Source organism: Carassius gibelio, chromosome B9 (genome assembly GCF_023724105.1).
Source record: "Carassius gibelio isolate Cgi1373 ecotype wild population from Czech Republic chromosome B9, carGib1.2-hapl.c, whole genome shotgun sequence".
NCBI lineage: Eukaryota > Metazoa > Chordata > Actinopteri > Cypriniformes > Cyprinidae > Carassius > Carassius gibelio.
The window spans coordinates 23822982-23835191 of NC_068404.1; the positions used below are offsets into that span (position 1 = coordinate 23822982).

The following is a 12210-nucleotide window of genomic DNA, read 5'->3' on the forward strand; positions in this document are numbered from 1 at the left end:
ATCTATGTTCGCACTGCTGAGAGAGCACTCACCATGTTTGGTTAAGAAACAGCTTCACAAACAGTTTTTACAACACCATATTATTTCCGTCGTACAGGCATTCATATTATCACAGAAATAAAGTAACTGCCACATAACGTTTGTGTCGATTAGTGCCTTAAAAATATGTAATTGAAAGAATCATTTATCTAAGGGAATCGTTCAAAAACACTGATTCATCCAGTAGGCATGTGACTGAGTCATTGAATCATTGATCCAAACAACTTTTCAATAACTTTAATATTAAATTGGTTTATTAAATATATTATTTTAAATACATACACTACCAGTGAAGTTTTTTTTTAACTGTAAGATTTGCAATGTTTTTTTAAAGAACTCTCTGCTCATCAAGCCTGCATTTATTTGATCCAAAGTTCGGCAAAAACCGTAACATTTTTAAATATTTGTACTATTCTATATGAATAGGCTATATTTTAAAATTAAATTTAGCTTGTTATTTTAAAGTAACATTTATCTCAAATAGAAATGTAATGTAATATTATACATGTCTTTTTCATCCATTTTGATCAATTTAAAGGATCCTTGCTAAGTAAAAGTATTAATTCATGTACCCCCAACCCCTACACCCCCCCCCCCCCCCCAAAAAAAAGAAAAATAAATGATTCCAAGCTTTTGAATGGTAGAGTATTATGTTACAAAAGCTTTTTATTTCAGATGAATGTTCATATTTCTATTCATCAAAGAATCCTGAAAAAATACTCAAGTGTTTTAAATATTAATAATAATAATAATAACAAAATGTTTCTTGAACAGTAAGTGAAAATACAGCTGTGCATCACAGAAATAAATTACTGTTTAACAGATACTCACACAGACAACAGTTATTTTAAATAGTAAAAAAGTTTCACAACATTACTGCTTTTGCTGTATTTTGTATCAAATAAATGCGGGTTTGTTGAGCAGAAGAACATTCTTTAAAAACATTAAAAAAAACTTACTGTTCAAAATCTTTTGGCTGGTAGTGGATATTAAAATGTTTATTAATTAATTCATATTAATTAAACACTTTTAAATAAACTGCAGAAAAAATATTTTGCCACACAATATTTTGTTTAGTTAGAAACGTGGGAGAATCGTGATCTCTATTTGAGACCAAAAAAATCGTGATTCTCAATTTATCCAGAATCGTGCAGCTAGTCTAATCAATCAATTTATTCAGAAAGAGTAGGCCTACTGGTTTACAATTTAGTCTTTATTGCATGAAAAAAAGGGATATTTCCTAATTTTACTGATCAATTTCCTCTTTATTCCTGATTTGACATGTTAAAATCCTGAAATCCGGCCATAACACTCAGATTACTGGAACTAGATTTGGATTCTTTAGTGACTCACTGCTTTTGCCTGCCCTTTTGAATAGATGGTCTGTATCTGACTTTAGAGGAATGATGATTCACCTTTAGAGGAAGTATTAATGAAACTAAGACACATAAATCTACAGGGGATAGGTGCAAATGTTGCACTTGCCGTGATGTCCAGTGGTCTTCCTAGAGCACTCTAAATGGATTTTTATGTTTAACAGTAATATCTGTGTGTGTGTGTTTAAATACAATATATTTGGATACAAAGGCTATTTCTGTTGTTCAGATTAAGTATAAGTAACCCCTTAATGTTTCATATTCATTTTGAAGGTTGATTCTAAACTGAAGAAGTGGAAAATTTCCTTTGGCCTTGTTTCCCAGAATACCACAAACCCTGCATTTTTTCATCACCCTCAAAAATTGCATATCAAAATATTCCATGCGCCAGAGTGTAATCTGCTACAGTATCTCAGTTCAGACCCTTATCCCTCATGAGACTGAATGCGGTTCTCATAACATCTCAGTGCAGAGATGACAAATTTACAGACGTGAGCTTGATTTATGTTTTACAGGAACCTCTCTCAGTCTATTACAGAACAACACAACTTAGATAGATAGATAGATAGATAGATAGATAGATAGATAGATAGATAGATAGATAGATAGATAGATATATAGATGAAAATCACTATGTTTGTAGTGGAAGTGACTTCACTCTCTGTTACTGATATACTGTACAGTTACTGTTCTGAGAGGCTTGAAACATTATGGGTGGTGTGTGTAGTCTGGATAATGTATTCGGGAATGCATCCTCGTTCATCTCAGATGGATCCCACAGATTGGTGTTTACCGTTTAGACCGGGTATGATTGGGGCAGACGAGCTCTCTTTCCCTTGTGCTGTGCTGGCCGATGTTGCCTGGAAACAGATGGAGAATCACAGTCCATCATGCATTTGTGGTGGTTATACAGTTAGTCTGCAGCCACAATGGCTTGAACAGTTTACTCCCAAGAATTGTACCAAGTCAAGTGAAACTTGTAGACATCCTGTTAAAAATTGCTTTCGTTAAGTCAGTTAGAAAAAGTAGGCATTTTAAGGAAACAGTCTGAAATTGCCCCATTGAAATGAGTCTACAGATGACTCGCATTTAATTTTCCACCTGTACTTCCTTTCACGTCATATTCTTCATGTTGAAGCTAAAGACAGCCTCCCAAATTCTTAAAAGCCCTTCAGTGTTACAACATACCTTTCACTCATAAAAAATTGAAAGTTTCATTTTTACTTAAGAATACTGTCAAAAGAGGAGATAATACACTTGAAAGACAGAGATTTTTTAATTCTTATTATTTCCCAACCTGCAAACCACACTGAAATTCTTTAGAAGTAATTACATCACCTATGTCAAGATATAGAAAAGCAGCTAATTTAGCACACATGTAAATGCTAATATGTATTTAACAGTGGAAGACTGTTGTTTTTTTAAATATCTATAATGTTATTTTAAATATCTATAATACAGGGTTGCTATTTGAAATTGAATGAGAGAATCACCTTTCAGTGTCTGAAGGTCATTATATTATTTGTGCTGGTTATAATAAGCTTCCTCTGCAATTATTTATTGTCACCTGTGGGCAACTTAGTTTACATCTCAGTATGCAATACACTGACATTTACAAAATAATAAAATAAAATAAAAACTAAGTCAGAGCACTAAGACCGCAATGTTTTCAAACATTTGTATGATAATTTATTTGCCAGCTTAATCTTAGAAATATCACAATGTATGTTTGACCTTTCTAATATAAAGGAATAGTTTACCCCAAAATAAAAATTTAATTGTAAAAAAAAAATATTCAGTGGAGACGGAAGATGCATAAAAAAAGCATAAAAGCACCCTATTTCCAAAAAAAAAAAAAAAAACCTGGACCTCATGAAAGTAGAACAACTTCTTGAGATCTCATTCAAAACTTAAAAAATAAAATAAAATCAAAAGTAAATGATGACAGAATTTAAATATATTATTTAAATATTCAGTGCGAATGTTACTCATGATAAACCCTCTCAATGGCTACCATCAATTATGGCTACCAACATTCTTCAAAACATTGTGCTCAACAGAACTTCGAGACTCATACACAGTGACAGAATTTTCTTTTCTTTTCTTGCTGAACTCTCCATTAAATCCGATGACAAAAGAGAGCCAGTGGAAAAAAGTGAGAACTCACTATCTCTGAAGTGTTGTCTCTCTTAATGCAAAATAGTGCAGCTAACAGTATCAAGATGCCATGCAATCAGACTCAACTACAGCTCGGTACGCTGAGATAGAGGAAAGATAGAGGATAAAGTGTCAGATCAAGTTAACCACTTATCCATCTTATGGAAAACAAACTGCTTCAGGTCACCTTGAGCAATGGTTTGCCTAAAGCAAAGGATCGTTTTTCTATTTGGCTCTTGGATCCACTTTTCTGTGATTTCCTTAAAGCAAAATTTGAACAAGAGAGTTAACTGATTAATATGTATTTGGGTCTTGTGTTCATGTTATGTAAAAAAGCCTGTAGGGTTTAATTCATTGCCAATTACCCTTTACAGGAAGTTGAGAACAAAGGCTTGCCGCCATCGTAGTGATTCTAGCATAAAATTCATAATCAGTGATGAATCTGAGATGATGCTTGAAGACATATTGGAGGCCACACTTATCATGGGCTGAACCTAACCAGCACCTGTTAAAGTCTTCACATTTGTTTGTTTTTTACATTAATAAACAAACATAATTATATTTTAGAGTTTAATAAAAAACAAAAAAAATATTAAATGTAAAAAAAATGTAATTTTCTAAATGTAAACATTTATATGTTTGAAGCTGTAAATAAAACATTTATTATTGGGGTATGTTAAACAAAAAGATCATAGGAATTGTGTCCGATAGTAAAGGTTGTTAATCTCTTTATGAGTTTGAAAACATCGTATGCGGAATATTGTAGGGTGTTGTTTAGACCTTTTATGTATTATATTTAATCTTTAAATACATTTATAAAGAAGTCAGCTTCCTGATTTGGTTCACATATTTTTTTTTTCTCAGTAAAATCTTAAAATTTAAAGTTAAATTTGAAAAAGTGACTGATACTGTGGAAAGTTGCCAGAAACCTTTAGACTGTAACTTTAACCCTAATTCTTTTCACTGAGCTGTGTTTGTGAAATTTACTGGCAGAGCGGGATGTGTGGGATTGTATTCATTTACTGCTACACTAGAACACCGAAAAAAAGAGTTAAGAACAGATGGACCTTGCTGAAGTCTCCATAATAATATGTCATCTGTATCAGCAAATCATGGTCCATTTAGACAATAATGTAAGGGTAAATGTATTCTGAATAATATGTTTTGATATGTAATGTTTTTATCTGTTTTACCCATTTGGAAAAGCACATTTTCAATTAAAATATGTTGATAATATTTTGGAGCTTGAACCAGACTGAGGCATCCCATCCACTCGGCTGCTGTGTTGAGCACAAGAAGCCATATAACTGCATTTTACAAGGCTATTCCATTTTCAGCAGCATCATTTGAGGATGTAATCAGCAGTTAAATCACTCATAACGTGGAATCATTTTGTATATAAAAAGGCAGGCATTTTTTTTATGCAATGCCATTTCAGAGGGGTTGCAGAACAGATCAAATCAGCTATACACTGTAGTGAGGAATATTTTTATGTAAAACAGTAGAGATGTATATATATATGTATATGTGTATATATATATATATATATATATATATATATATATATATATATATATATATGTGTGTGTGTGTGTGTGTGTGTGTGTGTATATATATATATATATATATATATATATATATATATATATATATATATATATATATATATATATATATATATATATATATATATATATATATATATATATCCTCCTGACTACCAGTTATGAAGTTTTGTCCTCTGTAGAGGACATTCATTTTTTTGTGATTTCTCTGAAACCTTACACAGTTGTACAGAGCACATTCAGGGCTTTTCAGAGAGCCGAAATGATTGGAGGTTTGACTATAACAACTCCCTCTCCTTGGTCTTTAAAAATGTCTTACATTCGTTTAGTGATCAAATGTGATCTATAATATTTTATAATTATCATTTAAATCTGACTCATTTTCAAATTGTTTGTCATAAATCAACATCTCATAAAAATGTTCTGGGGTTTCAAATCAAAATATGACCTTCTGTTATAAAACAGGACATTGATTTCGTACATGTACACTGTAGAGGACACCATTAAATGCAAATATGTAAGATTTTTGTTTAAAGATGTCATATGATGCAATTTTAGGTTTTCCTTTCTCTTTGGAGTACAAGCTCTTGGAAAGAAGATCTGTGAAGTTGCAAAGACTAAAGTCTCAAATCCAAAGAGATATTCTTTATAAAAGTAAACAGCTGGTTCTAACACGCCCCCACATATCTAAGTCACTATGTGGGAAGATTTGCATAATGAATAAGTTAGGTTCCCATAGCGCTTTTTAGCGCACTGTTGTGTTAGGTGGTTATACTATACCCAAATAAAAAGTCCCAGTATTTTGATATTTTAGTAACTATGGCTAAGGTAACTCCTGAGTCAGTGATGTCTTGTGGAGAAAAGTAATAGTACACCTTTCCGAAATAAGCTATAAAAAGAGGTACTGTATCATTCATGTATATAGCACAAATTAAACAAAACATATTTTATATTTTGAGGCTTGTTCATTCTTCTTTCTTCAATATGAAGAGTAGGCTAGACTTTAAATCACCACTAATTCAGATTTTTTATTTACGAATACTTTAATTTGTTTACCAAGTTGAGACTGCTACGTTTTGAGTGGAAGGTGATGTATCAGACCAATAATGACTGTGCAATTTTCACTTTATTATGGCTAATGCTCTTATTCTTATGCACAGATGAACATTAAGTACCATTCTCATAATTACCGGATTAAGATTTTAGAAAACAAATGAATCATGGAGAAAAACAAAAAAACCATTCCAGCATATGGTCACAAAGAACAGCTGGAGTTTGGACCTCATGGGGGATGAAAACAAATAAACACACTAACTCGAGCCAAATATATTAAATGGCACCTTTGTGTCTCATTTCTTCTTACATTAAAACAAATATTGAGGCATTGAAGATGATCTTTTTAAACAAACAGATTGCACATTTGAATATTGTGCATTGAATATTGTTTAACACAGACACATTAAATGTGAAATCCTTATTTCTTTGTTTAAATATGGAAGTGCAAAATCATGCACAAGGATGCAAAATGTGATAATCATTTTATTTACTGACAGGTTTGCATTGCTTAAAGTCTCACAAGGCTGGCCTGGTTTAGTTTTGCCTAATTGATGAAGTAATTCTATAACTTCTTCACAGAAAAGCAGGCTGTCTGCATCTTTAGTTAGCATTCCAAAGCTACTTTCTGAGAAGTTTTCCTTTGTTAATTGTCTCTCCATGAGGAAGAGGCTCACTGTGGCCATTTGGCAGCAATGCATTGAATGTTTTAGTACTCTAAGGCCCACATGTCACTACACCTCGTTGTGCTCATCACAGTATCGAAGTATGTTAATATCTAAATGGTTCTACCTGCATGCAATATGTCTGCATAATGGTTAAACATTTTTTAAAAAATGGAAGGTTTTTTTTTTGTTTTTTTTTTCATTAAATTCCTTCTGTTTAGCAGGCTGCCACCTCAACAGTGCCCACCCAGATGAGCACAACTCAGAAACTGCATTCCGCAGAGGATTATATGATCTCAGTATTTCGCTCCTTAAATTCAGATACTGTTGAAGTGAGACTCCCATAAGATGTCTAATGAGGCAAAAAACTGATTCAGGGTTGGTTTTGAAGAGGCAGGTGGGAGGAAAAACATACCGATGCTGACGCTGGAACCCACAAGACAGAGCTGTCGACTCTCATTTAGATGTCTTACTGGAGACGGTGCCAAAAGTGCTTTTCTACATTTGCTTGGAACAATCACAGAAAACTCTCAGAGCTCAACTTTTGCTTTGAGGAAGAGGAAGCAAAGACAAAGGCATGCCTGCCATGCCCAACGCAAATCAGGAATACTAGTTTAGCAAGTCTAATGAAGTTCACTTACAGAGTAAGAGAAGTGCTAATTAAATGTAACAGATTACATCACCCAAAATGAACATTCTGCCATTATTGAATCACCCCCATGTTCTGAACCTGCATGGCCTGTTTTTTCTTTCTTTCATGGAACAGAAATTCATTTGTGAATTAGTAAACTAGTCATGAAATAGCTCTGTGTGAAATCTAAGTTAATATTTACTCATTATCTTCACCACTAGGGGGCTGTTAAATGCTGGCTCAATGAGTTAAACTCAAGAACCTGATTAGGTCATTCAGACCAGCTTTGTGAACTGGCTCAAATTATTCATTGATGATAAAGCTCCAAAGATCTTCAGATATCACTGCTTTTCTCATAAACCCATGGTCTCCCATATTTCAGTAAATAGCAGTTTGACAAGGGTCAGTAAATGAAAGTGAAATGATGTGTGGTATGTTGACTCATAATTAGAAATTTGTGCTCTCCATTTAAAGGAAGACGCCAATATTTTTGAAAATAGGCTCATTTTCCAACTCCCCTAAATATAAACAGTCAAGTTTTACTGTTTTTGAATGCATTCAGCTGATCTCTGGTCTGGCGGTAGCACTTAGCTTAGCATAGATCATTGAATGATATTAGATCATTAGCATCTCACTCAAAAATGACCAAAGAGTTTCTATATTTTTCCTATTTAAAACTTGATTCTTCTGTGGGTACATCGTGTAATAAGACCAACAGAAAATGAAAAGTTGTGATTTTCTACGCCAATATTACTAGGAATTATACTCCCATTCCGGTGTAATAATCAAGGAACTTTACTGCCGTATTGTGAGTGCAGCACACACACACACACATATTTTCATGGACAATAATAAAATAAAATCCTTATATATCATTTTTTCATAAAATCCTGCCCAACGTTTTAAGTAATTTTGCATATAGATTTTTTCTTTCAGGTGTTTAACCTGTATTTTGAATTACGCTTGTATTGTGTAGTGGTTTAGGGTTAAAGAAAATCTCCATAAACTTAAGAGAAAATATGATGTTTTTCTATGAATGGATTATGGATTACAGCGTTATTATTTTTCATCATTGTCACAGTTTATTGTTTAGAATGAGTGAATTTAGGCTATGGTTAGTTCTTGATGGTTTAGCATTACGGTGTTGAATAGAGATCTCACTGACACTGCAATACACAAAAAAAGCCCATTACCACATTTTAACTGGAACTCTTTATCAATCAAAGTAGAGCTTTTCCCATAAACCAGACATCTCTTCTTGCTATGTGCTGGGATTTTAAGGGAAAGTCCAGGAAGGTCACAAACTCCTGACTGAAAAGTCAGCGCTTGGGAACAGTGCCAGCAGACCAGAACAAAATCATCATTGTGGGGGGTGGGGGGGGGGGGGTATTGCAGAGAAGATTTCCCTTGGACAAATTTACAGTTTCTATGACACTGCCATCTCTTATTTCAGTTGTTGGAGAAAAGCCCAAGAATTCCGTAGGTTAAGCAATCCAGTGTTCTGGAACATTCAGTTCAAACCTTTATCATCAAAAAAATAAAAAAAACCTGTCAAACTCCTCTGGACAGTTGCAAGGAGAGAGGTGAGTAGGCCTGGAGACAGTAGATTGATACGAAAACACCACATTTTCCTTATAGCAGAGTATGTTTTGAAATTTTTGGTCTTCCAATGGACAAGAAACACTAAATGTTGCCTAATATTAATATAATTAGGAAACTACACTGTTATGACTGATATTAACCTGAGAGCATTTTAAATTAAATGAAAGCTTATACATACAGTACATTTATATTATTTCTGTAGTTGCTGTGGCAACATTTCTTTAGAACTAAAATAACAAACTAATAATTGAATAAAATATTTTTCATTTTAGATGTTTTTTAATAAAAATATAAAAACGAATTAAAAATCTAAATTACTTAGTTTACCCAATATTAAATTGAAAACAAAAACAACATTGAGAACAACAATGCCATTATATACAATAATTTAAAGTCAGCAATTAAGCTAAATATAGAAAGTGACATACTGTATTAACTGAAAAATTATATCATTTTGATATTAATAGTAGGATGAAGACCACTACTAATCATCTAATTTGGTACTAACTGTCACTAATTGTTTTCAGATGTTAAATCTCATAGCAAAATATTATCTGAAAAATTCGAGTTTATTTGTATAGCGCCTTTTATGATGCAAATCATTGCAAAGCAACTTTACAGAAAATTATGTTTCTATAATACTTTAATAGTATAGTATACAGTATATAAATATCCAACTGTAACAATCTACTACAGCTGATGACTGAGAACAGATTTCCTTTTTAATTCTAGTAGTAGGCTTTAAAGGCTTGTTCATCCACAGCCATAATCAGAACTACTTTAGTATCTTATAACTTAACTGTTTCTGCGATGTGGACTTCTATGATGAGTGATGCGGTGTCCTATAACTTAATTAGAGGAGACACAGTCTAAAGATTTTTTTCCTCAAGAATCATTTTCTAATTCAGTTTATTAATCTTGCGCAAAGACATTGCGAGCTGTCAGACTAGAGAATCCTCATTATTCAATTCACCTGAGGAAACTGACAGGCCCTGTAATGAGATTCTCACTCAGTGCTTTTGCAGTCTCATACTAAACAGCGCATGCAGGAGGCTGCTGAGTAACGCTCTAGAATAAAAGCATGTAAATGGATCAAGAAAAATGTGATTACGTTGGTTCAGAATAAATGGATGCTCTTGATGCCCCATGACTTTTTGCAATTGGCTTGTTGAAGCAGTGTCACTCTCACTAACATTATAGACCTGAATTTAAAAATATATTTTTAATTGAATGACCCCCAGTGCTCCTTTGTTGTATTGAAATTGTAATTTGCTAATTATAGGGACAAAAATTTACCTTTAATTTTTCAGTTATGAAAAACACAAGAAACCAGAATATTCATTAAACTGTATGTCATAATTTTAAAAAATTAATTCTGATGTATCATTCAGATGTATCATTCAGATACCAAGTAAAATATCATTTAGATTCAGTTGCTGACCTTTTCTGCAGGGTTACATTTAACCCCAGTAGGTGGCGCAAATCAGTGTTTGGTCATAAGTGAAGATCACATAATCTGAATGATCAAAGATGCGACCTCAAAGCATTGATGCGTGAGAAATATTTTGAGTCTGTGACACTTCCTCTTGCAGTGTGAAATGCGTTTTGACTGGAAAAGACATCGTCGATGACCTACAGGCAATGAGAAAGCAAAATACAGGGCAAGGGAAATTTTAGGGGGAGCAGTCTTATGTGATTTCCTTTATTGCTGGATTGTGTCTTTTGTAAACTATACTGAAACTGTATTGAGTTGTTGAGGTTTCTTCCAAGTGAAATATTATGCAAACAAACAAACAAATGGTCTTCATAATCTTTGTTTAAAGCTACTCGTTTTTTTTTTTTAGATGCACACATTCGGCACAGTAAAAGGAGAAAATTTGCAATGCATCTGTCGGATTTCAGCTTCAGATCCCACCATGCATAAGTTAATTATTTTCATACTGGCTACATACATATGTTTGTGTGGTAATTTTAAGTATGTTGATTATTGTGTGTTTCTCTGACATCCTAACAAATCAGTCTAGCATGTTGTTATTCGCTTGAATTCATTATTGAAGTCATTATTCATGCCTTTTCAAATAGGCTATTAAGCATAAGCCACATCCATATGAAATGCTTTGACTCTATACTTGTTTTGTACATTTTAATCATTTGAATTTATCAGAATTTTTCAATTTTGCATGTATTATTGGTGTTACATTGTAAAATAAATAAATATATTAAACAGTGGTATGAAATATTTTAGTCTGCTCAATAGTGTTTTGATATGCAATTGTTGCTGTTGCAAAAAAAAAAAAAAAATGTTTTTTTTTGTTTACAATTACGGTAAACTATTGAATCGAAAACCAGAAAGATATTTTATCTAAATACTTCCAGAAGGGGGATTATTTTTTATCTTGGTGCTAAACCTATCTATTTATTTGAAGTTGGACTTGAAGTTTAAGATCTTCCTTTTGGTTTTACAGTGTTGTAAGGTGCTCTTTCCTTTTAAATGGCTCCTTATCGAAAATTTGTCTTTGGCCTCTCTCTTATTTTTAGTCTCAACACGTACCAGGCTCACCTTTATGAGAATATCACTCCCATCAGACACTAAGACAAATGTCATTTCTGAGATGAAGTTTGTCAAAAGCTTTGACTATAACGGGGATGACTATTAAAAAAAATGAATGTGTGCTTTGGGGAACTGCATTGAAGGCATTTGAGTTAGTAGCCCAGCTTATGCTACTGCTGCTGCATCAAACTGTGGAGAGTTGGGTCTGGGTAATAAATGAAGACTGAACTCAATTTTGGTTGAAAAATGGCATTTTTAACTTGAACCTGATGCATTGTGGCTGGATCCCTCCATCATCGGTGACATTCTGTCAAGGTTAAAAAATTGTGTTTACTAGTCAACTTATTAACGTCACTGTTCTCATCTTTTCTATCATTTTGTTGACAGTCACCCGATTTATAAAACTGAAGATAAAGTGAATAATTCGACAAGTATCAGACAGACCTCTCTGTCTTTGCAGACTATATCAGGGGCCTCAGATAAGCTGCTCACTTTCATTTTGCATCTGTCCTCCTCGACTTTCATACTTAAATTATCTTGTTTATTTTCGCAGTGTACTACTGGACAGTTA

General features: G+C 33.2%; 1 protein-coding gene across 2 annotated transcripts in view; it reads left to right on the top strand.

Moving 5' to 3' along the window:
* Window positions 1-12210, top strand: part of gulp1a (GULP PTB domain containing engulfment adaptor 1a) — a 161516-nt gene that overhangs the window by 85155 nt on the left and 64151 nt on the right. The window lies entirely within an intron of this gene.